Source organism: Globicephala melas, chromosome 3 (assembly GCF_963455315.2).
Source record: "Globicephala melas chromosome 3, mGloMel1.2, whole genome shotgun sequence".
In the NCBI taxonomy this organism is placed as follows: domain Eukaryota; kingdom Metazoa; phylum Chordata; class Mammalia; order Artiodactyla; family Delphinidae; genus Globicephala; species Globicephala melas.
This window is the reverse complement of record NC_083316.1, coordinates 74,466,182-74,489,081: the sequence shown is the minus strand read 5'-3', so window position 1 is coordinate 74,489,081 and position 22,900 is coordinate 74,466,182.

Sequence of the window (22,900 nt, the reverse complement as noted above, 5' to 3'; positions counted from 1 at the left end):
AAGGTCGCCATTTGCTTTTCTCACAGCTTGTTTGTTCTGGCACTAATTCTCTCACATAAATCACAAGCTTTTCTGAGTAAGGATGCATGCATAGAGGTAGGGAATTTGGTTCTAGTCGAAATTTCCTTTGTTGCTTGAAGTTTTGAAAGCTTTCTTTGAGTGTGTGTAGACACAGCTACTCCTGGCACCAAGGACACACTAGTACCTCTTCACGGGCTCTAGGGTATGTTGGTAGTACTGTGATCTGTCAGGTATCCTTTCTGACAGAAGGAGGAAGGGGTAGGAGCAAAATGTACGCTGGGTAGGAGATTCTCTGTGCACAATTTTATTTATCTGAGTGTCAATGGCAAATAGTACTCGATTTAGGCCAAATGCCGAGTCTCCCATATTTCTTTTCAGTGGCATCGTCCTGACTCTCAGTCTTATTCCTTTGCTCTCAGGCGCAGCTGGGTGGAGAGTAGAATGCTCTGGGACTACTGGCTTCTTAGTGTAGCACGCTAGTCACAGGGGTCCTGCCTGAGGCTGTGGCTCTCATAAGGATAGTCCCATCCAGTCCCCTTTGTCTTTTCTTCTTGCCTTTTCCAAACTCCCTGTCACCCACACGTCTGTTCCTTTGCCTCAAGACTTTGTAGATGCCCGGAGCCCTTTCTCATTGGCATTCACGCTCATGCCACTGCTGATGCTGTCTATTAATTATGATGTTGCCCACTCCCCAGTAGTGTGGGCAGGTGGGCATGTGGGGTTTAAGAATCTCTCAGGGCTTTTTGGAGGGAAGCCAAGCATAATTTTGTAGGCTGGTGAGTGGGAAAGGGAGCCCCTGCAGTTAGGGAATGACTTATTTTTTTAGAGCACTTTGTATTTTGGATTTGTTAACTTGTTCATTGGCTGCTTGTCTCTTAAGAGCTTATGCTACAGGACAACAGAGACTATCAGTTCTCCTGATATACCTAGCCTCTTAACTCAGCACCTAGCATGTATTTGATGCTCAATAATGTTTATTAATAAACATCTATTGAATGGAAAAAAGAAAAATTCCTTTAAACTTGTGTTTCATGTGTGCGTGAGAAAGAAGAGGGGGGTTGGGGAGATAGATAGATGTGGGAAAACTTCACATCAGAGGTTTTCAAATTGTTCCGTTTATAGCGTGCTCCTAGTGTCTCAGTAATTTTTCTCACAGCATTCCCAGGCCAAAAGAAATAATATAACTGTTGCATTAAGTGGTTGGGGCCAAACAAGTTAATAAGTATTTATGTCCTAAGAACTTAATGGCCATTTAAAAACCACAAATAAATTGAAAAAATACATTTTCAGTTCATTCTCATCCAATATTACGTATAAGTGGGATATGTGTGCATATTGGACTGTACAACTTCTCAAACTTTGGAATTAGATTAGACATTATTAGCCTCAGGTCCTGTTCCACATTCTGTGTTGATTTTCATGTGATACTTGCTCGTAGCAATCGCTAAAACCCCAGGTTCACAAGGACATGACACCATCAAAAGGAATCTAGCACAATCTAATATTGAAACTGGGAACCACCTCAAGCAGCCGGTTTGTATATCTGACAGATAAAGAATATCTCTGTGTTTCCCTGTAAAATTTAAAAATATCCTATGGTGAATTGACTGTGGCACCCTGGGGCATGTTGGCACAAAGTTTGGGAACTTCATGGTTATGCTCACGTTGATTTCAAATACAGGAGGAATCACAGTTACGATGATGAAAAGGTAATAAAAGTTTTAAAAGCGCTTACTTTTGCAAAGCGCTTACCAATTATGGCTAATTTTCATTCCATAATAGTCATCATTAAAATATGTTTTGGGTTAACTTTGCTACGTTGAATTTGATTAAAAGTTGACCCTTACTTTCAAAGGCTATGACTCTAGAGCAATGAGACCAGTTTCTCATGTTATTCACACGAACTGGTCTCGTTACTGTATATTCCACAGGTTTAACCTTCACACTTTGTGCCCCATGGAGCATGGTTATCTGCTTACAACTTAAGCGTATAGGGGTTGTACTGCTGGTCTGGCTCACACTTGCAGCGTTAGAAGAGCTTATGGCATCTGCAACGCATCACAACATTTGTGTCAAAAGCTACAAATTATCCGTTGGTATTTACTTAAAGGCTTCCAGTGAAATCCTGTGACAAATAGGTCCAATCTAACATTGGCCTTCTCACTAAATGCTTTATTCTTGGCATTTATAAATGTTTACAAATGCGTTCTTGAGTAAATTTGGGTTTTGAAGATAATTTATAAGGCTTAGCATTCCTTCTTTAGAATTCAGCTAACCACTGCTCTTTCTCAGCTGAAATGGGAGACCTCAGAGGGTTAAGTGAGTTTCACCTCCACAAAAAGTCTACATCAAGTATTTCCTTAAATGTGGACTTCTTGACAAACACATCTCTTCATTTGCAAGGCCCATGAATTTAAAGCATCCAGTAATAACAGGCCTGTTCTCCCTCTCTGAGCTGGAAGTTCCTTGTGAAATGGTATCCTGCCCAAGTGCCACTGCAATAACACTCTGAGTCCTAACGTTGGTGTCAAAGTGCTAGTGAACCAAGACTGGCAGTGGGTTAGTTTGGGAGGGCTGTTTGCCTCTGCCTACTCCCTTCTCTCCCTACTGATCAGCTCGCCCACACGAGCTATTCCGCTTGTCAACTGTTCATAGATAAAGGGAGAAGGGGATGAAGAGAAATTATGACATGCCTTTCCCTTTCACTCAATACCCAGATCACCCTGTTAGTGATCCAGCCTTGGAGGGCATGCGAGCTCTGGCCCCTCTAGATTAACGGCTTCCTAAGCAGATCCTCCAAGTAAGAAGTACACCCCTCGCTAAAGGCGGCATCACTTACATAATGTTTTGACAATATCTAACACTTTCACAAACATCCTTAAATTGAATACTTAAATACATGAGCGTCTGTATTAATACATGACTTGCCTGATTATTTAACCATCTTTTCCTTTCTGTTAAATGACCGACTTAATGAAGGGCAGCTGCATTGCTAGGGTCATTCGGGTGGGTGAGAGCCCTTCTGCAGTATTTCGCATCTGGAGTAAGAGAGCTACGGAAAAGAAATGGATGCTCTAAAAATACTTGCTTTTTGGTAAACTAAGGCTTAGCTCTCCAGGGCCACACAATGTCACACGTGCACACATTTTAGCTCCTTCTCTCAACCCATCTCCAGTCCAAATCAAAACGGGGACAGAAATAATCCTGGCTTTTTATTGGCATGAGGCTCCAATGGGATAAGCTCTTAGTACATAGCAAACATGAAATAAATTAGTTTTTTCTCCTCCTCTTCCACATTATTATTATTGAGTTAAACAATTATGTGAAATAGTTGTACCATGATGTAAATTTATATTAATGGCCCCAAAATGTTGAATCTCAGTTGGACATCACATGAGAAGAAAAATAATGAAATAAAGAAATTCTACCTATCATGAAAAATTACCACAAAATGGATATGGCCCTCAGAGGTCCTGACTCCTCGTCTGTAAGAACGACTTACCCTGAGGCAGTGATGCTCACTGTGCAGCTTGTGAACTGCTCACAACACTTAACAAGCAGTTTGTGGCCCATTATAGCCTGATTTACTGTGTGTACCCTGTGTGTGTGCTTCTGTTTCTCTCAGAAAGGAGTTTCAAGTAAAATGTGTAGGTTCCACTCTCTGAACCTTAACATATGGCACACGGCCGTTTGCGCCATGAGCATAGAGTACTTGGTACCTCAAGGTGATGCCTTAATTCTCCATAGCAACCATGAGGGATAGGTGTAGGTGACATCGTTGTGGTTAGTGGTTACATGGTTATAAACATTAACATGTTACACAAGCGGTAACAGGAGAATGAGCTGAACTTCACAACTAATGGAGCGGGCTCCTCTGGTGGAGGGGTCCCGTCAGAGATGAGACAGCTTTTAGATATACTTAATGCAGGTGTTTCAAAGATGGAGGGAGCAAGGTAGAGGCAGTGTTTGTGTGTATGTATCTTTCAGAGAGAGAGAGAGTGGGAGAGGGAGAGAGATTTTACTGGTTTTAAAGAGAGGGACCTCGGGGGATGGTGGTGTGATGAACTGGGAGATTGGGATTGACATATATATATAAATATGTATAAAATTGATAACTAATAAGAACCTGCTGTATAAAAAAAATAAAAGAAAATAAAATTCAAAAAAAAAATAATTTAAAAAAAAAAGAGAGGGATCTCTTTTTTTTCCCCCCATTTGTTTTCATGTACACAGAGGCTTTCCTGCTCTGGACTCCTTTCTGAAAGCTATCTTCTGTGCAATATGCATATGGTAGGTACAATTTTTCCTCCTCTTAATGCAGTTGCCTTGCAGAGACTAGCAAAAGAGTTATTTGAATCTCATAGAGACCAGCTTTTTCTGATTATATTTTTAACCTTATTTTGTCAGTTCACACTGTCAGGCTTGTAGGCCATCTCCTTCAAAAGACACCTCATTTTCATTTTCAATCAATTTCTCTCCACGATTCTTCATATAGCTTCCTTCACACTACTAATTCCACTTCAAAGCTGGTATCCTATTCCACATCCCTGAGCTTGCTGTGCTAACATGTTTAAACATGATTAGTCTTTATTAATGTAAGAGACAAAGCTCTAAGAATCACACACCTCTTAATTTGCTATAGTTCCAAAGGGGGACCTCAACCCCAGAAACTGAAAATGAATGGGCTCCTTGAGATGCAGATATACTGGGCATTTTCTGTCTAAGTGGGAAGTTTTGCTTTATAGTTGAAGATGGGATTTTTCTCCTGGTTGCCTTCCAGTTCAAATCCCTGCTATATCAAATGCCGTGAAATATCCAAATAATCACATATTTCCTGGTCACATCAGAGATGATGATTAATTTACTTTCAGCAATGTTTGTTACACATTTAGTTCAGGAAATGAAGGGATTTTGACATCATTGTGGTAGTATGTTACCCCCATTATAATATTATAATAGAATACTCTCTCAGTGTCGTACTCATGTATTCCATTATTCAACAAATTCGTGCCAAAAATTGTGGTAGGCACTCAAGAAAAGGTGGAATTGGATGAGATGACCCATAAGGGAGTTAGTTAATGTGAATACTTTATCTGTTTAGTACTGTCATGAAAATTCTATCTAAGATTTCAAAATATTTAATATTATACATATAATATACAAATATCTGATATTGGTATATGTTGCTTATTTTATAAAGATTTGTGTTACACATATGCAATAAAACATTAAAATAAGGCTGATATACTAAGGACCTTATAAAAGAGTCGAGGAGATTATTGGATCTGAAATCTAAGCTAAGGATAATTTCTACACTTGCACATTAAATTTAGTTCCTGTGCAGGTCACAAAGGCCAATAAAGAAATTTCATGAATCATGTAGTATTCATTTTCTAATAAAAGGATATATACTAGTTGGTAAGAAGAAAATGTTCCCGGAAATGAACTCTAACCAGGAATCTAATCCTGGATTGCTATAATAAAAGAAAATATCTTTAATACTGGCCATTACAGAAGATGAAGAAAATGTATTCATATGGTCATTTCTTATAGAGACCCTTGGTAAAAATCAAGAGAATAATACTACATTGCAATTTTGTGAACCTGTTTCTACAGGGAATAAATGACATAGTCATCAGGTGTCTGGAGCCTGCTGTTTTGTTGCAGCTAGAGGCAGCTGGGGGTTCTGCCATGCTCCCTAGCTGGGTATGCACCTGAACCCAGCATTTCTCACATGACTTGACTGAGAAAGCCCAGCCCCAGGCCCCTGCTGACAATGTTGACAGCAGTGCCACCTTCAGCAGGCCCCCAGTGCTGGGCTGTTCCTGAGCAGTGGGCAGGTTCTTCACCGTTCCAACTTCCACCTCACCACTGCCTTGGCAGCCAGCTTGGTCTACTCAACAGCTATTTGGGCTCCCCTTCTCCTCACCAGCAACGCTCCTAGACTCTTTTACCTGCTGCTGGGGCTCATGTTTGGGCATCAAAGGTGAATTGTAGCCTAAGCAAGTGGAGAATTTGGAAGTATTTCAAACTGTTGACAACCAGGATGGTTATACCAGTATATGTCTCATGTCCTCTAATAAGAATGTCATCTCCCTCCCACTGAGCTCACTTAGTACTGCATGGTTTCCCTTCTCAAGGACACTTATCATATAGATTTCTCGTCTTCTCTACTGGACTGTGGTATCCATGAGGGTGGTGTTCGTGTCTGGTTTGATTTGTATGCCCCACAGCACTTAGCACAGTCCCTTATACTCAATATCTGTTGAATGAATAAATGAATGTGAGACATTTCACCAAGTCCTTTGAATCTGTGAACATGGGTATAAAGAGGTGAGGTGTCTTGTAATATGTTCCATCTCTTGATTTTCACTCCATTGAATACTGAGAGTGTCTATCCTTTCTCATATGGGATGAGTTTTACATCTAATTATAGAGTTATAAAGATTTGATTCTTGAAGGTGAAATCCTGAGGAAAACAGATATCATCAGACCCTGGTCCTCGAAGTATTTTCTCTTTGAGCGTGAGCAGAAGTCTCATGTTGACTCAGAAGGCCGCTCTAAGGCTTCTTTCTTCTAACTTTATTATAAATAGGGTCACCATAAAATTTGTTGTCAAAATTGGGATACTTTTGAAGGTGAAAAATGGCTCTTTTCATAATATGTTAGGACTGCAGGCATTAGCCTTGGGCAATGGGGATGTGTGGTCAGCTAGTTATATTTTTATCTTATGAATCACTGGTTGCCAGAGTGACAATCTGCCTTCCATCTCCTTCAATGGCCATGAAAGAGGCAAGAAATGATACACGTAGGTCATTTAAAATTTCCCCAAATTGCCTTTTTTAATGTATGCAGTAGATTGGGATATTTCTTACACTCTTCATCTCAACTCAAGGCATAATCTCAATTCCTAGACGTAAAATAGAATGAAAGAAAAATGGCGTCCTTTTTCATCCTAGAATATAGAAGATAAAAATTGATATAAGTACCATCAAGGCAGGTAGCTGGTAAAATTCTCAGAGAAGAACTTTACTTCCCAGTAGCTGATTTTTAATTGTAAGCTTCAAAATTTGGTAAGGCTCTGGTGGAGAGAAGGGGATCAGTATCAGTGGAACACTCAACACTTTTTCCTTCATTGGGAAGGATATTTCATCTCAGCTTAGAGGAACATGGTGGGGAGGCAGAATGGCTGATATGAAATAAAATAGAAGCCTGAGCACTTGGGGGGCAATTCCGGCTGTCTAAGTGATCAGTCATTTGCTCGCAGTGTGAAGTGTCTGCATTTATCACAGTAATATTCTTGTTTGTTTCTGTAGACCTTGCAGGTCTCATTGTATCTATGCTGATGGCCTTGTCATCACGGCTGATGATCAGGATTCTCTTTGTTGGTCTTATGTGACTCAGTGACCTTCAGTAATTGAGGATGGAACGTGGAATTAAGTGCATAAGGGTAAAGCAAGTGTCTGTAGTGAGACCTTCTCTCCCCTAATAAGGGAGCAAAAGTTTGTCAGAAATGACCAGCAGGTTATCTTGGGACATTTAAAGGAGTGGAAATAAAGGGACCCTCCCTGCCTTCATAAATTACATAAGAGTGTCCAATCTGCTCATCTTCACCTGGTAATTTGGAATGGAAAAATCTCTTGTGCATAAACTGCCTGTCTGAATCTACCACAGTTAATCCGGAAGAGAAGTGGGAATGGGTAGTAGGCTTTTTTTTTTTTTTTCAAATTTTGTTGTTAATTAAAAAAACAATTATCAAGACTTTCTAATTACTTTATAAGTGCTATATGGCCTGTACCTGCTCCTTAGCAAATTAGTAAGGTAGTGTTGGAAACATCTTATTAAACAGAATTACTCTGTTTCCTCCTCCAGATTCACACATCTACTTAATAGACCTCTTCTTGTGCAGCACTTTCGTGAAACATTTATATCCATTAAGTGATCTCACAGTTATTAGCATTGTGCATTGGTTTTTAAATGTTCTTTACCCAGGACCTACTAAATTGACAGACTACTATAAGGGTGAGTAGGGACAGACATCAACTCTTCAGATCTTCAAAGATATTCCCATAAAGCAAGTTAGTATTTTGGAAATAATAAGATCTTTCTGGTGTAGGTTATAGAGATTCATTGAGAAGATAGTGCCTAAAGGGAAATAGAGCCTAGAGGTCCATAGAGGGTCCCTGGGACAGAATGGGAGTATCTGTAGTCAGGGGCTGACAAGTAAAAGACTAGAACAAAATGTGAGCCATTGGAGAGCGCTGGCAAAGGGAGAACTTAAAGGAGAGAGGTGACTGTGCTCTAGACGTCAGGCCCATGGGAAAGATGCTGCTCAAAGACCTCGACGGATGGGGCTTCATCCAGTTGAGAGCTTCAGAGACTACGTCAGGGTCTGCAGCACATCCTTTTGAATCTGAGTGGAGCCAAGTTGAGAATGAGGAAGCAAGCAGCCAAAATATAGGAATCATGATCTCATAGTTTTAAATAATCTTTGAGTAGATGATTTATATCATATAGCCCATCATAGAACTATTTGATATTGGAGCTTGAATATGAAGATTGAGACATATTCAGAGTTGTTTTGAATTTTCTAAATTTGAATTGACTTTCATTTAATCTAAATACATTTTAATTCTTTTATATAACAGTTCACATAAGATTCATGATGATGGTACTCATAATTTTTTTTCTTTAGTTCAGTACTCTGTAGTTCTAGGAGCAGTGTCAGGATCACATTTTTTTTTTTTTATACCAAATTGTTACATGAGGCTTGCTAGCTTGTCCAGCAACACAGAATGTATGCAGGGGATCTGGAATTAAACCTAAAATTCCCTCTCTGCTTGCCTACATCTGCAGTGATCAGTCCACCATGCCCTGGGTATCTAACAGATATTATCAGTCTGCAAATGCTTTGATGTCACATACGCCAAGCCACTATTTACCAGAATGAGAGTCTCATTTTTGGCATGCCTTGCTCATGAAATATTTGTGGAGTGTTGGCGAAGCTATGGAAATCCTTTTATTTGTAGGAATTAAAAAAAAAACAAACCCAATTCATCATGAATAAAGGTTTCTTGAAGGGATTTTAAGGGAACACTGGGGCACAGTTTGAATCTCAAGTTAGATTCAGAGAAATTTTATGGAGATAGAGGGGAAAACAGGAATAGAATTTATCAATTGTAAAATAAGTATGATGACTAAAAGTTAAAGGATTTTGGATCATTAGGCAGTGAGAGTTGAAAAATAGTTGATCAGTTTACCATTTTTAGTAAGACAAAGAATGAGTAAGTGATGGAAGGCCCTGACAAGCCTCATTGCAAACCTCATTGGGACTATTTAATTGCAGGAGTGACTGGGTGGACATAGATGGCTGAAGATGGTTTGCTTTGTGCCAGAGCAGAGTTGGGAGAGGGGCTTCACCCTATTTTGATCAGGGGCACTGCTGGGAACAGGAGAGCAGTGGCAGAACAGGGCAGAGAGCTAGATGGAGCAGCTAATGCACCAGGACTGGTTGGTGGTGAGGTGGGAGTGTGGGCACTGGGCAGATCAGGAGGACTGGCCTGAAGAATTCCTTCTGGGCACCCCAGAAATGCTTCCAGTGGACTCTGCAGGTTTCTGGTGAGACAGGAAACTCATGCCACAGTAATTTGGTGCATATATCAGCAGTTCCTAAACCTCCTGAGGGCAGTAACAAAAGAAGTCTCTGTGGCTGTGGAATAAGTGTACTTTTGTCCATTGTCCTCCACCCATGGACCTCAGGCAGCAGAGAGTTAGATACAGTCAAGGTTACTTACTTGAAATAGGAGTGAAATGGCACGTGAAGGAAGCACAAGCCATACTGAATTCTCTTACATAGTTTATCTAAGGCCGACCATTACATGTAGATTGTCTGGAATGCACTTTGCCTCTACCTTCTAATTACAATTCCTTTAGGATTTCCCCAGAAAGCCTCCATTGTTAAATTTTATCCCATTAGCATACGTACATCCCCTAATTTCACATACTGATGTCCCCTGGGTTATCCTTCCCTTTGGTCCCTTCTTTGGGGCCTTCTTTATTACTGTAAGTTACCCTGGGTACAATAGAAGTTCAATAAATATTTATTTAATAGATTAATAAAATTGAATTTTTCTTCCTCAACATATCTCATCTAAAAAGGAATTATTTTCTTATTGTAAATGTTATGTTAATTGTTAATTTTTTTGAGATTTAAAAAAATAAGTTGTCGTAAGCACAGTTTGTTATTGTGGCTTTTTCAACACAACAGGAAAAATATTTTGGCCAAGAAATATATTATATTAAAATAAAAATGCACTGTAAAAATTAGTGGCTTGTCTGTAATGCAAAGATAATTTTTAGAAATCTAGTTCTTTTGAGATCCTATGAACATATGTTATAGTAGTATAAGAATTAGTAAGTTCAAAGTTGTTTTTTCCCCAGTAAAAGACTTTTCTTCAAAGTGCACTTATTTTTGAGTTGCAATTTTCTCATTTTTAGGAGATAGGGATAGTAATACCTTTTCCACTGCCCTCTTGTTTATTGTGACATTCAAATAATGGATTTAATTCCTTTGTAAAGTATCAAGCCCTCTACAAGTATTAGAATACAAGGAATCTTCATTCATTCATTTATTTATTCAAGCATTTTCAAGCCCTTGTGTGTATGAATGCCAAGGAAAATGCTATAGAGGATTGCCCTCCTCTTCAAATAAATGCCTTTTAAATTTACAACATCCAAAATTGTTAGCCCAAGTCGACCAATCATACAGATTAACCAGCCACCCAAATAAGAGAGGGCAAATTTCGAAAATCCAGAGAAAACATAAGTCTGACTTAATGACATACATCTCTGGAAGGAGGAACACTTCAGGAAGTTTGGAGAACTTTCAGCAATAGTATTTTAGTTATAAAGCTGCAGACTAAGCCAACAAGGAAGAAAAGGTGGTGCTGTTCTAAGAAAACTACCTGCCAGTGTTTGAAGGCCCAGACTCAGAGACATTAGATTCATTCTGTGTGTTTGGCTCTGAGGGGCACAGTAGGACCAACAAGGGAAAATTACAAGGGCATAGGTTTCCATATATTACAAGGGAGAGATGTCTAATATGGTAAACTATCCAACACTAAAATGAGATGCCTGAAGGGTGATGAGTTTCCTGTCACTGGAAGAATTCAAGGACAAAATACACTACCTCTTGCTTGAGCTGGAGGCTTTTAAGGTATTTTCCAAAGCTGATCTGATTCAATGATTCTACTCTTGAAGTTGGTCTCTTAAGCTGTGAGAATCCACTCCCCCTGCCCTTTTTGGACCCCCTCTTCCAGCTGTCTTCTCCCCAGAAGACATTTGAGTAAAGTGAAGAAAAAGGAATTCTGCTATTAAGTATGGAAAGATTCTCCTTTAAGATGAGATTTCTGTTTAAGGATAAACCCAGGGTCACAATTTTATGTTTTTACTTATCTTTTAAAAATAATTTAAATGGAAGCATAAGTGTTTAATGTGGTGCTTATATCATTTCCGTTCATTTTCCAAATGTACATACATGAGGATGGAATGAGCCTGTTTTGCCTGGATACAGCAATCGGTTTTTCTCCTCTGTTCTCAATCAGACAGTTTTAAATTTTGGTTAGGTACATAAATACACTGTGATGGACAGCATTAATAAATATTACATTGACTCTGCTTGAACAGTCCTTCTTCATCTTCATCTTTTTTGTTTAAATTCTGTGGGGTCTCAGAGTGCTCTTTATGGAGATCAAGAAGATTAAGCAAAATTAGCTCTCAGCTACATAATGGGCTTCCCTCTCCTGGCATGTGTCTCCCCTCTCTGCATGTGGTGACTCCCCCTGATATCAACAGGAGATTCACAGATGGGGAGGGGGGTGGAATTATGTTCTGGGAGAGCAGGGCACATCATGGGATTTCAGGATTCTCTTTCATTTCTAGCAGTGTATGTGTTTGAATTGGAATCTAAAATGAAAATGATAAGTAAATCAGCTGGCTACTCAAAGACACCTTCAAATTCATCTATCTCTGAAGGCAGACTGACCTGTTCAATCTCAGAGCAAGGGGTAGCCATCCTAGTCTTGAGAACATCTAAAGCATAGCTCTGTAAACAGATGATACCTTAAAAGAGGTCATTTTCAGAGAGAACTATGCTTCAACCATGTCAAACAGTGAAAATCATGCTGTTTATAAAGTTCTCCAGAGAGAGACTGGCTTACTCATGGGCAGAGTCAGCAGCTGCCTACGTGGAATAATTTGAGGATCAATGAGAGGCCCCCATGCTTTAAAATCCATCTCCCTCATCAGTCTGCAGTAGTGCCTGAAATTTCCACCATAACTGTCATATCTTAAAAGCCTTTAAGAGGACATATGCCCTATTATCTTGAGGGAGGTAACATTAATTAACTATATAACATATTAGAATGGATGAGTTTTCTTGTTAATAACCCATTACAACCATTGACACCTAGTAAAGATCTGGGCTGTGAAGATACAGAAGAAGAGGCAGGTAAGTTTTCATGGAGAAGCAGAAAGAGGTGATTCATAGTGTGCATGAAGGGGATATTACTCAGGTCCATTTGGGGGGTGTCTCTAATATGCAGATAACTAATGGAGAGAAAGAAGACATTGGGTATTTTGTTGCAGGTAGTGGGGTGTGGATGACCCCAAAATGTGAGAAATGGAAAACAAAAGGAAGGGTACAGAGGACAACATTTACTTGCCTCATAATATTGTTAATCTTTTTTTTTTTTTTAAAGAAGATGTTGGGGGTAGGAGTTCATTAATTAATTAATTAATTTATATTTGCTGTGTTGCGTCTTCATTTCTGTGCGAGGGCTTTCTCTAGTTGTGGCAAGCGGGGGCCACTGTTCATCGCGGTGCGCGGGCCTCTCACTATTGTGGCCTCTCTTGTTGCGGAGCACAGGATCCAGACGCGCAGGCTCAGTAGTTGTGGCTCACGGGCCTAGTTGCTCCGTGCCATGCGGGATCCTCCCAGACCAGGGCTCGAACCCGTGTCCCCTGCATTAGCAGGTAGATTCTCAACCACTGCGCCACCAGGGAAGCCCATATTGTTAATCTTGACCCTACCATTCCCAAAGAAGTTCAGTGGTCTTAATCATCATTTGTATAGTGTTTTTCATGCTAACTTAAAGGCTCTTATTTGAGGGTGGAAGATGTGTCTTTAATCCCGTATCAATGGAAATGGAGAATTGATCATCATAATTTAAATGGTAATATTTTACTAATTTCAAGGATTTTTATTGACCTTTCAGCTATAACATGCATTGGCTAAGTTAACCAGTTTTATTTAGTAGTTTCTTCCAAGGTATTACTTAAAAATATTTACGCACCCACAATGTGAAGCATTTACAGTGTTTAATTAGTATCAAAGAATTTTAAGAGCTGGAATTGATGGTTTAAGATCTCTTAGTTCAACTCCATTACTTTAGGGATGAGAAACAGAGACGCTTTTTCATAAAGTGTCTTTATTTATTCCTTCCTTTATTTATTGAGTATTGACTATATGCTAGGCACAGGGAAACAGTGGTAAGCAAATATAGATATAATATTTTCCTCCTGCTGCTTATACTTTAGTGGGGGGAAAATACTAACTAATCAACTTATACAAATACATATAAAGTAAAAGCTGTAATAAGTATTATTAAATAATGTATTTCATGAGAGTGCATCATAAGGGAACGTGAAACCTTATAATGGGAATGGTGTTAGTAAAATGTCCTTACAGAAATAATGTTTGAATTAATGTCTGATGGTTAGTAGGGGTTCACTAAGTGGAAAGAAGGGAGAAAGAGATCTAGGCAATGGGTAAAGAATGTGCAAAGGCCCTGCCACAGGAGGCCAAGGCATGTTTATGGAATTAACAAGAGGCCTTGGTGTTTGGAGCTCAGAGGGTGACAGGGAGAGAGTTTGGAGAAGAGGCTAGAGAAGCAAGCAGAGGCTGATCACATAGGGGTTTGTTTGGACCTCATCCAAGGAGCAGTGCATAGAAGGGACTGGAGCCAGATACATGCAGGTCAGGAGGCTAAAGCAGTGATCCAGAAGAGAATGGACGTGGACTTGCCCAAGGCTATAGAACTGGCATTGCTTCTAGTTTCCTTGATTAACAAGATCATGTTTAATTACCTTAAATGCGAATGGATTAAATGCTCCAACCAAAAGACACAGGCTTGCTGAATGGATACAAAAACAAGGCCCATCTATATGCTGTCTACAAGAGACCCACTTCAGACCTAGGGACACATACAGACTGAAAGTGAGGGGATGGAAAAAGATATTTCCATGCAAATGGAAATCAAAAGAAAGCTGGAGTAGCAATACTCATATCAGATAAAATAGACTGTAAAATAAAGAATGTTACAAGAGACAAGGAAGGACACTACATAATGATCAAGGGATCAATCCAAGAAGAAGATATAACAATTATAAATATATATGCACCCAACATAGGAGCACCTCAATACATAAGGCAACTGCTAACAGCTGTAATGGAGGGAATCGACAGTAACACAATAATAGTGGGGGACTTTAACACCTCACTTACACCAATGGACAGATCATCCAAAATGAAAATAAATAAGGAAACAGAAGCTTTAAATGACACAATAGGCCAGATAGATTTAATTGATATTTATAGGACATTCCATCCAAAAACAGCAGATTACATTTCCTTCTCAAGTGAACACAGAACATTCTCCAGGATAGATCACATCTTGGGTCACATATCAAACCTCGGTAAATTTAAGAAAATTGAAATCATATCAAACATCTTTTCTGACCACAACACTATGAGATTAGAAATGAATTACAGGGAAAAAAATGTAAAAACTGCAAACACATGGAGGCTAAACAATACGTTACTAAATAACCAAGATATAATTGAAGAAATCAAAGAGGAAATCAGAAGATACCTAGAGACAAATGACAATGAAAACATGATGATCCAAAACCTATGAGATGCAGCAAAAGCAGTTCTAAGAGGGAAGTTTATAGCTATACAAGCCTACCTCAAGAAACAAGAAAAATCTCAAATAAACAAGCTAACCTTACACGTAAAGGAATTAGAGAAAGAAGAAAAAACAAAACCCAAAGTTAGCAGAAGGAAAGAAATCATAAAGATCAGAGCAGAAATAAATGAAACAGAAACAAAGAAAACAATAGCAAAGATCAGTAAAACTAAAAGCTGGTTCTTTGAGAAGATAAACAAAATTGATAAACCATTAGCCACACTCCTCAAGAAAAAGAGGGTGAGGAATCAAATCAATAGAATTTGAAATGAAAAAGGAGACGTTACAACAGACACTGCAGAAATACAAAGCATCCTAAGAGACTACTACAAGCAACTGTATACCAATAAAATGGACAACCTGGAAGAAATGGACAAATTCTTAGAAAGGTATAACCTTCCAAGACTGAAGCAGGAAGAAATAGAAAATATGAACAGACCAATCACAAGTAATGAAATTGAAACTGCAATTAAAAATCTTCCAACAAACAGAAGTCCAGGACCAGATGGCTTCACAGGTGAATTCTATCAAACATTTAGAGAAGAGCTAACACCCATCCTTCTCAAACTCTTCCAAATATTTGCAGAGGAAGGAACACTCCCAAACTCATTCTATGAGGCCACCATCACCCTGATACCAAAACCAGACAAAGATACTACAAAAAAAGAAAATTACAGACCAATATCACTGATGTATATAGATGCAAAAATCCTCAACAAAATGGTAGCAGACAGAATCCAACAGCACATTAAAAGGATCATACACCATGATCAAGTGGGATTTATTCCAGGGATGCAAGGATTCTTCAATATATGTAAATCAATCAATGTGATACACCATATTAACAAATTGAAGAATAAAAACCATATGATCATATCAACAGATGCAGAAGAAGCTTTTGATAAAATTCAACACCCATTTATGACAAAAACTCTCCAGAAAGTGGGCATAGATGGAACCTACCTCAACATAATAAAGGCTATATATGGCAAACCCACAGCAAACATCATTCTCAATGGTGAAAAACTGAAAGCATTTCCTTTAAAGTCAGGAACAAGAAAAGGATGTCCACTCTCGCCACTATTATTCAACATAGTTTTGGAAGTCCTAGGCACGACAATCAGAGGAGAAAAAGAAATGAAAGGAATACAAATTGGAAAACAAGAAGTAAAACTGTCACTGTTTGCAGATGACATGATACTATACATAGAGAATCCTAAAGATGCCACCAGAAAACTACTAGAGCTAATCAATGAATTTGGTAAAGTTGCACGATACAAAATCAATGCATAGAAATCTCTTGCATTCCTATACACTAATGATGAAACATCTGAAAGAGAAATTAAGGAAACACTCCCATTTACCATTGCAACAAAAAGAATAAAATACCTAGGAATAAACCTATGTAGGGAGACAAAAGACCTGTATGCAGAAAACTATAAGCCACTGATGAGAGAAATTCAAGATGATACTAACAGATGGAGAGATATACCATGTTCTTGGATTGGAAGAATCAATATTGTGAAAATGACTATACTACCCAAAGCAATCTACAGATTCACTGCAATCCCTATCAAATTACCAATGGTATTTTTTACGGAACTAGAACAAAAAATCTTAAAATTTGTATGGAGACACAAAAGACCCTGAATAGCCAAAGCAGTGTTGAGGGAAAAAAACGGAGCTGGAGGAATCAGACTCCCTGACTTCAGACTATACTACAAAGCTACAGTAATCAAGACAATATGGTACTGGCACAAAAACAGAAACATAGATAAGTGGAACAGGATAGAAAGCCCAGAGATAAACCCATTCACCTATGGTCAACTAATCTATGACAAAGGAGGCAAGGATATACAATGGAGAAAAGACAGTCTCTTCAATAAGTGGTGCTGGGAAAACTGGACAGCTACATGTAAAAGAATGAAATTAGAACATTCCCTAGCACAATACACAAAAATGAACTCAAAATGGATTAGAGACCTAAATGTAAGACTGGACACTATAAAACTCTTAGAGGAAAACATAGGAAAAACACTCTTTGACATAAATCACAGCAAGATCTTTTTTGATCCACCTCCTAGAGTAATGGAAATAAAAACAAAAATAAGCAAATGGGACCTAATGAAACTTCAAAGCTTTTGCACAGCAAAGGAAACCATAAACCTGACGAAAAGACAACCCTCAGAATGGGAGAAAATATTTTCAAATGTATCAACGGACAAAGGATTAATCTCCAAAATATATAAACAGGTCATGCAGCTCAATATTAGAAAACCAAACAACCCAGTCCAAAAATGGGCAGAAGACCTAAATAGACATTTCTCCAAAGAAGACATACAGATGGCCAAGAAGTACATGAAAAGCTTCTCAACATCACTAATTATTAGAGAAATGCAAATCAAAACTACAATGAGGTATCACCTCACACCAGTTAGAATGGGCATCATCAGAAAATCTACAAACAACAAATGCTGGAGAGGGTGTGGAGAAAAGGGAACCCTCTTGCACTGTTGGTGGGAATGTAAACTGATACAGCCACTATGGAGAACAGTATGGAGGTTCCTTAAAAAAATAAAAATAGAATTACCTTATGATCCAGTAATCCCACTACTGGGCATATACCCAAAGAAAACCATAATTCAAAAAGACACATGCACCCCAATGTTCATTGCAACACTATTTACAATAGCCAGGTCATGGAAGCAACCTAAATGCCCATCGCCAGACAAATGGATAAAGAAGATGTGGTACATATATACAATGGAATATTACTCAGCCATAAAAAGGAACACAATTGGGACATTTGTTGAGCCATGGTTGGATCTAGAGACTGTCATACAGAGTGAAGTAAGTCAGAAAGAGAAAAACAAATATCGTATATTAATGCATATATGTGGAACCTAGAAAAATGGTACAGATGAACTGGTTTGCAGGGCCTAAACTGAGACACAGATGTAGAGAACAAACCTATGGACACCAAGGGGGGAAAGCGGGGGTGGGGGGTGGAGGGATGAACTGGGAGATTGGGATTGACATGTATACACTGTTGTGTATAAAACTGATGACTAATCAAGACCTGCCATATAAAAAAATAAATAAAATTCAAAAAACAAAACAAGATCATGTTCTTTTAACTCATAGAAGGTTTGTGTTGCTCTTTGAACTTCCCATCATCCAGTTATCCTACTTCCATTTTCGTGGGAGATTTATCCCTTCCCGATAAGTCCCTGTGATTTTGGTAGAGCTGACTGGAGCATGTGATTCAGACCTGAGCTATGAGACCCTCAGATTCTGTTGAGACCATAGCTGTTGGTTCAGGAGTGGGCATGAGATCCCATCAGAGCAAATGAGATGGCAGGAGACTAACTAGAACTTCTCAGACAGAGAAAATTAGTGAAGTGGGGCCTGCTGGAGTTATTTAAACAACAGGTGGAGAAGAAAGTGAAGCCAACATAGCAGAAGTCAGATGTGAGAGATGGTGAGAAAATGCACCTGGATGACACTGTTTGAGCCCTGAGGCCAATCATGGCAGAAGTCAGCCATGCCTTGAATTTTTCAGTTATAGGAATCAATGAAGTCTCATTTTGTTAGAGTTGCTTTTCATTGGTTTATCTCCCATGGGCAACCAAGAGTCCTAACTAAAAAAATATTAAATATTTTGCTCTTTTGTTAACTTACTGGATACCACCTAAAAAAGAGGAAAGCTATGATTTTCAATACAACCTTTACAGGAGAACAATTTGACTATAAAGTTAGCTATGCTGGATTCATTTGGGTCTAACACTAGTTACCTTAGTATTAAATCACTTTAAAGATGAAAATTTTACAGAATATTTTATTCTAAATAGAAGTGTTTTTCCATGAAATAATTGTATATTGGAAATGCTTTATTATAAACAATATATAGATAAATGGTACTTATTATATCTAATGTCATTAAGAGAAAACAGCCAACTGACAAATATTCCTCAAATAATGTAATGACATATGATATGCAAGTAATTTCAGTGCCTCTGTAAAAAAAGGTGTTACTTCACACTCATTAATAAATCTTTATAATATCTCTATTATAACATTGTGCCAGTTATTTTTGATGCTTTCTCATATGCTATCCATTAATAGTCTCTTTTTTTGTTCTCTCACTTATCTTAGTTAATCTGGGTAAATAATAATACAGTTTCTTTAAGTTTTGGATGCGTATTTAAAGACTTTTATATTCTTTGTATCAATAAACAAATAGCTTAAAAGCTTACAGATTATAATATTTATTTAAAAATAATCGTAAAAAATTTAATTAAAGGTGTAAGATAAGGCTTTTGTGAGGAATTTTGGAACTGTGGAAGACTCAAAGTGCTTTTTTAAAAAATTGAATAAGCAGAAACTGACACACCATTGTAAAGCAATTATACTCCAATAAAGATGTTAAAAAAAAAATAGACATTTTAGGAGCTCAGTCTCTTGCTGGGGAAGAGTTTTGGTGTCAGTGCACTGGAAAAAAAAATTGAATAAAATCCTGCTTCCCCTTCTAAATCTTGCAGTTCCATTCAGAGCAAAAGTATCCATTCATAAACTTTTGAATTAGTTGGGTTTCAAGAACTGTTGCCATTGACTATTTGCTCCGATTTATTTTTTACCGAAAACATGAGCTTCCGAGGCTGGTAGAGGGTGTTGAGAATGAGGTGGCAGATTTTTCTTCCTTTATGATCTTATGAGAATGTAATAATTAAGCTGGGTGGGACCAAAGGAAATGTGCAGTCTGTGAGTACGTACACAGTTGAATAAATGTATAGTGATTACGCCAATATTTAGTAAAACCAAGGAGAAAACAAAATTACAAAAAGAAGTCTGAGGGGCTTCGCTGGTGGCGCAGTGGTTGGGGGTCCGCCTGCCGATGCAGGGGACACGGGTTCGTGCCCTGGTCTGGGAAGATCCCACATGCCGCGAAGCAGCTGGGCCCATGAGCCATGGCTGCTGAGCCTGAGCATCTGGAGCCTGTGCTCCACAACGGGAGAAGCCACAACAGTGAGAGGCCTGCGTACCGCAAAAAAAAAAAAAAAAGTCTGAGGACAAGCTATACATACATTCGTTCATAACCATTAATATTCACTGATTATCTATTGTGTGCAAGGCATATTGCTAATTTACAATGTGAGAAAGTTAAGATCAGGGATTTGTTAAAGTCAGGGATTTGTCCATTAATGTACATGGGATCTAACAGGAACACAAGTTATGTAATATCTATTTCATAAAAATGTATATAAATAGCTTTATGTTTAGAGGACTTCTGTCTAGTATGATTGAGGAAAGCTACATGGAAGAATTGATATTTTAGCTGTGACTTGATAATTATGCAGGATTTGTAAAGGCATTCCAATGGAAGGAAATAGCATGAATAAAGTTATGCAGGAGAAAAAACGAGAGTTCAAAATAGTAAACGGTGAGTAGTTCACGAACAGAAAGAGATAAACATAAGATTGGAAAAATGAGTTACGTGAAGGCCAGATCATGGAGGTACTTGGAGGATTTTGTAGTTTATCTTTGAGGTAATCGGAAGCCATACTCCTTTGGAGCATGAAGAAAAGATTGAAAGAAGGTTTAAGGAAGATGAAGATGGCTAGGGAATGAGAGGCTACTGCAAGTGAGAGGCAATAAAGTCCATTTTAGGAGAAGTGGAAAGAAAGGATGCTTGGAAGAGATAGTAGACCAATGAAAGTTCTTGGCAACCGATTGAGTATGGGACAAGGACAAGAAAGAAAGAAAAGATGACTGAGGAGATAAGCAAATGTGACTATTGAAAGAGGAAATTCAAGAAGAGGAGCAGATAATAGTAAGAGAAAGGTGTCAAAGGGATATGATTCTCTTAAGGATTGTGTTCAGCTCTTCATGGCAACAGGAGTACTGGATTAAGCTATTACACTAATTTTTAATTTTATGTATATCCTATTTAGGAGTGTTATACATAGCATCATCCTACTACAGCATCACTGTAATTATGGTACAATTATATTTGTAAAGTTTTAATTCAAATAAAGTGATTTTTTTTTTTTTACTCTGCTTGCGCCAGCTGCCTGCACCAAGTGAAGAAATGACCTCTTTCTTTCAAAACCTATTTATTACAGATACAAGACCTACATATTTCATTTCCATATGTGCTCTGTTGATCCATGGAACATTTCAGCTATAGGCCTTTTAGTAGATATAAAAGCCAATAATGTATGAAATAGACATTATTACCAACATGATATTAAAAAACGTGAGGCAAACAGTATATTGCACATTGTAGAAAAACTGTATTTGTGTGTATATATATATATTCATATATATTAAAATACATATATATATAAATATTTTAAATGTAGTTATTTCTTCTAGAGTTAATAATGTTTCTGAATCATCACCAGGCATATAGCTAACCATGCAAAAGAGAGTTTTAAGCTATGGAATTAAAATAATCTAGTGAGGCCAGTGAGTGTCTAACAGGAGAGATGGTTTTATATGGTTTTTCTAAAGCCCTCAAGAGTTCAAGGGCTCACAGTCTCTCTTAAAGATCTCCTGTGTTTTATCACTCTCCTAATTAAGAAATTCCCGCTTAAGTCCTGTTGAAATCTTTCCTGCTCCATTTCTCACTTGTTCTCCAAGGAGCAACTACACTTCCCTGCCTGATTTTGGTGAGGCCTTAGGGGTTGTCAGTCTTCCTAAAACGTTTTGTGGTTGTGAAATGACTTGGGAAGCACATTTTCTTCCTAATTGTTGGATATTGTAGTGATGAAGTACCCGTGAGAGCAAACTCTGGAACTTGTATGAGTTAGGCCTTACGTAACCCTGGTAGAAAGTAGCAATGTATAGAGCCTAAGGAGTTAATTGGGCAATCCCTCAGAATCCTCCAGTGACCTTTGAAGCCTCTGATGCTCCCAGATTCTCAGACCAAAATTGTTTCTGCAGCCTTGAAATTGTAGTATCTGGGAAAGAATTGGTTCAGTATGAAATCCTGTGGCCTACAGCCAGAAACGTTTCCTCATAGAAGAAACAAACCTCAGTCTCTAAACATAGCTTGAAAACAGCTGGGCAAGGGTGAGGCAAGGAGGCATGTCTGACACAAAATCTCTAGAGATCCTCACTCTGAGGATCTGACCCTGCACTTGCATGACCATGAGAGGGAGGGCCTGCTTGCTTCATCCTAGTCACAGACCCTGATTGAAAGCAAGTCATTTGAGGAGAGCGTCAAACTTCCCAGGATGTGAATTGCATTTCTATTATGCTTCTGCCCTGTGAGCCACAAAAATAATAGCTGGTGCTTGGGATGGGAAGAGAGGATTCTGCTCTCCAGGGGCAGGGGCTGTGTGTCAATTAGGACAGAGAGAACTGGCTTTTTCCAATGAAAACAAAAAGAAAATTTAGGGGGAAAATATTGGGGTAGCTCCTAGGGTGGAAAAGAAATTTGAAGAACCAGATTTAGGAAGGACTGGGAACCGTTAGTTGGTGAGGATGTGGAGACATTGGAACCCTTGTGCACTTTTGGTGGGAATGAAAAATGGTGCAGCCACTGTGGTAAACAGTATGGAGATTTGTCAAAAAATTAAAAATTGAACTATCATGTGATCCACCAATGCCACTTATGAGATTATCCAAAAAAATTGAAATTAGGATCTCAAAGAGATAATGAACTCCCATAATCATGGCAACACTTCATAATAGCTGAGATATGGAAACAAATGTCCATTGACAGATGAGTTGATACAGAAAATGTGGTATATACATACAATGAAATATTAGTCAGCTTTAAAAAATAAGGAAATTGTGCAGTATGCCACAACATGGTTGAACCTTGAGGACATGATGCTAAGTGAAAT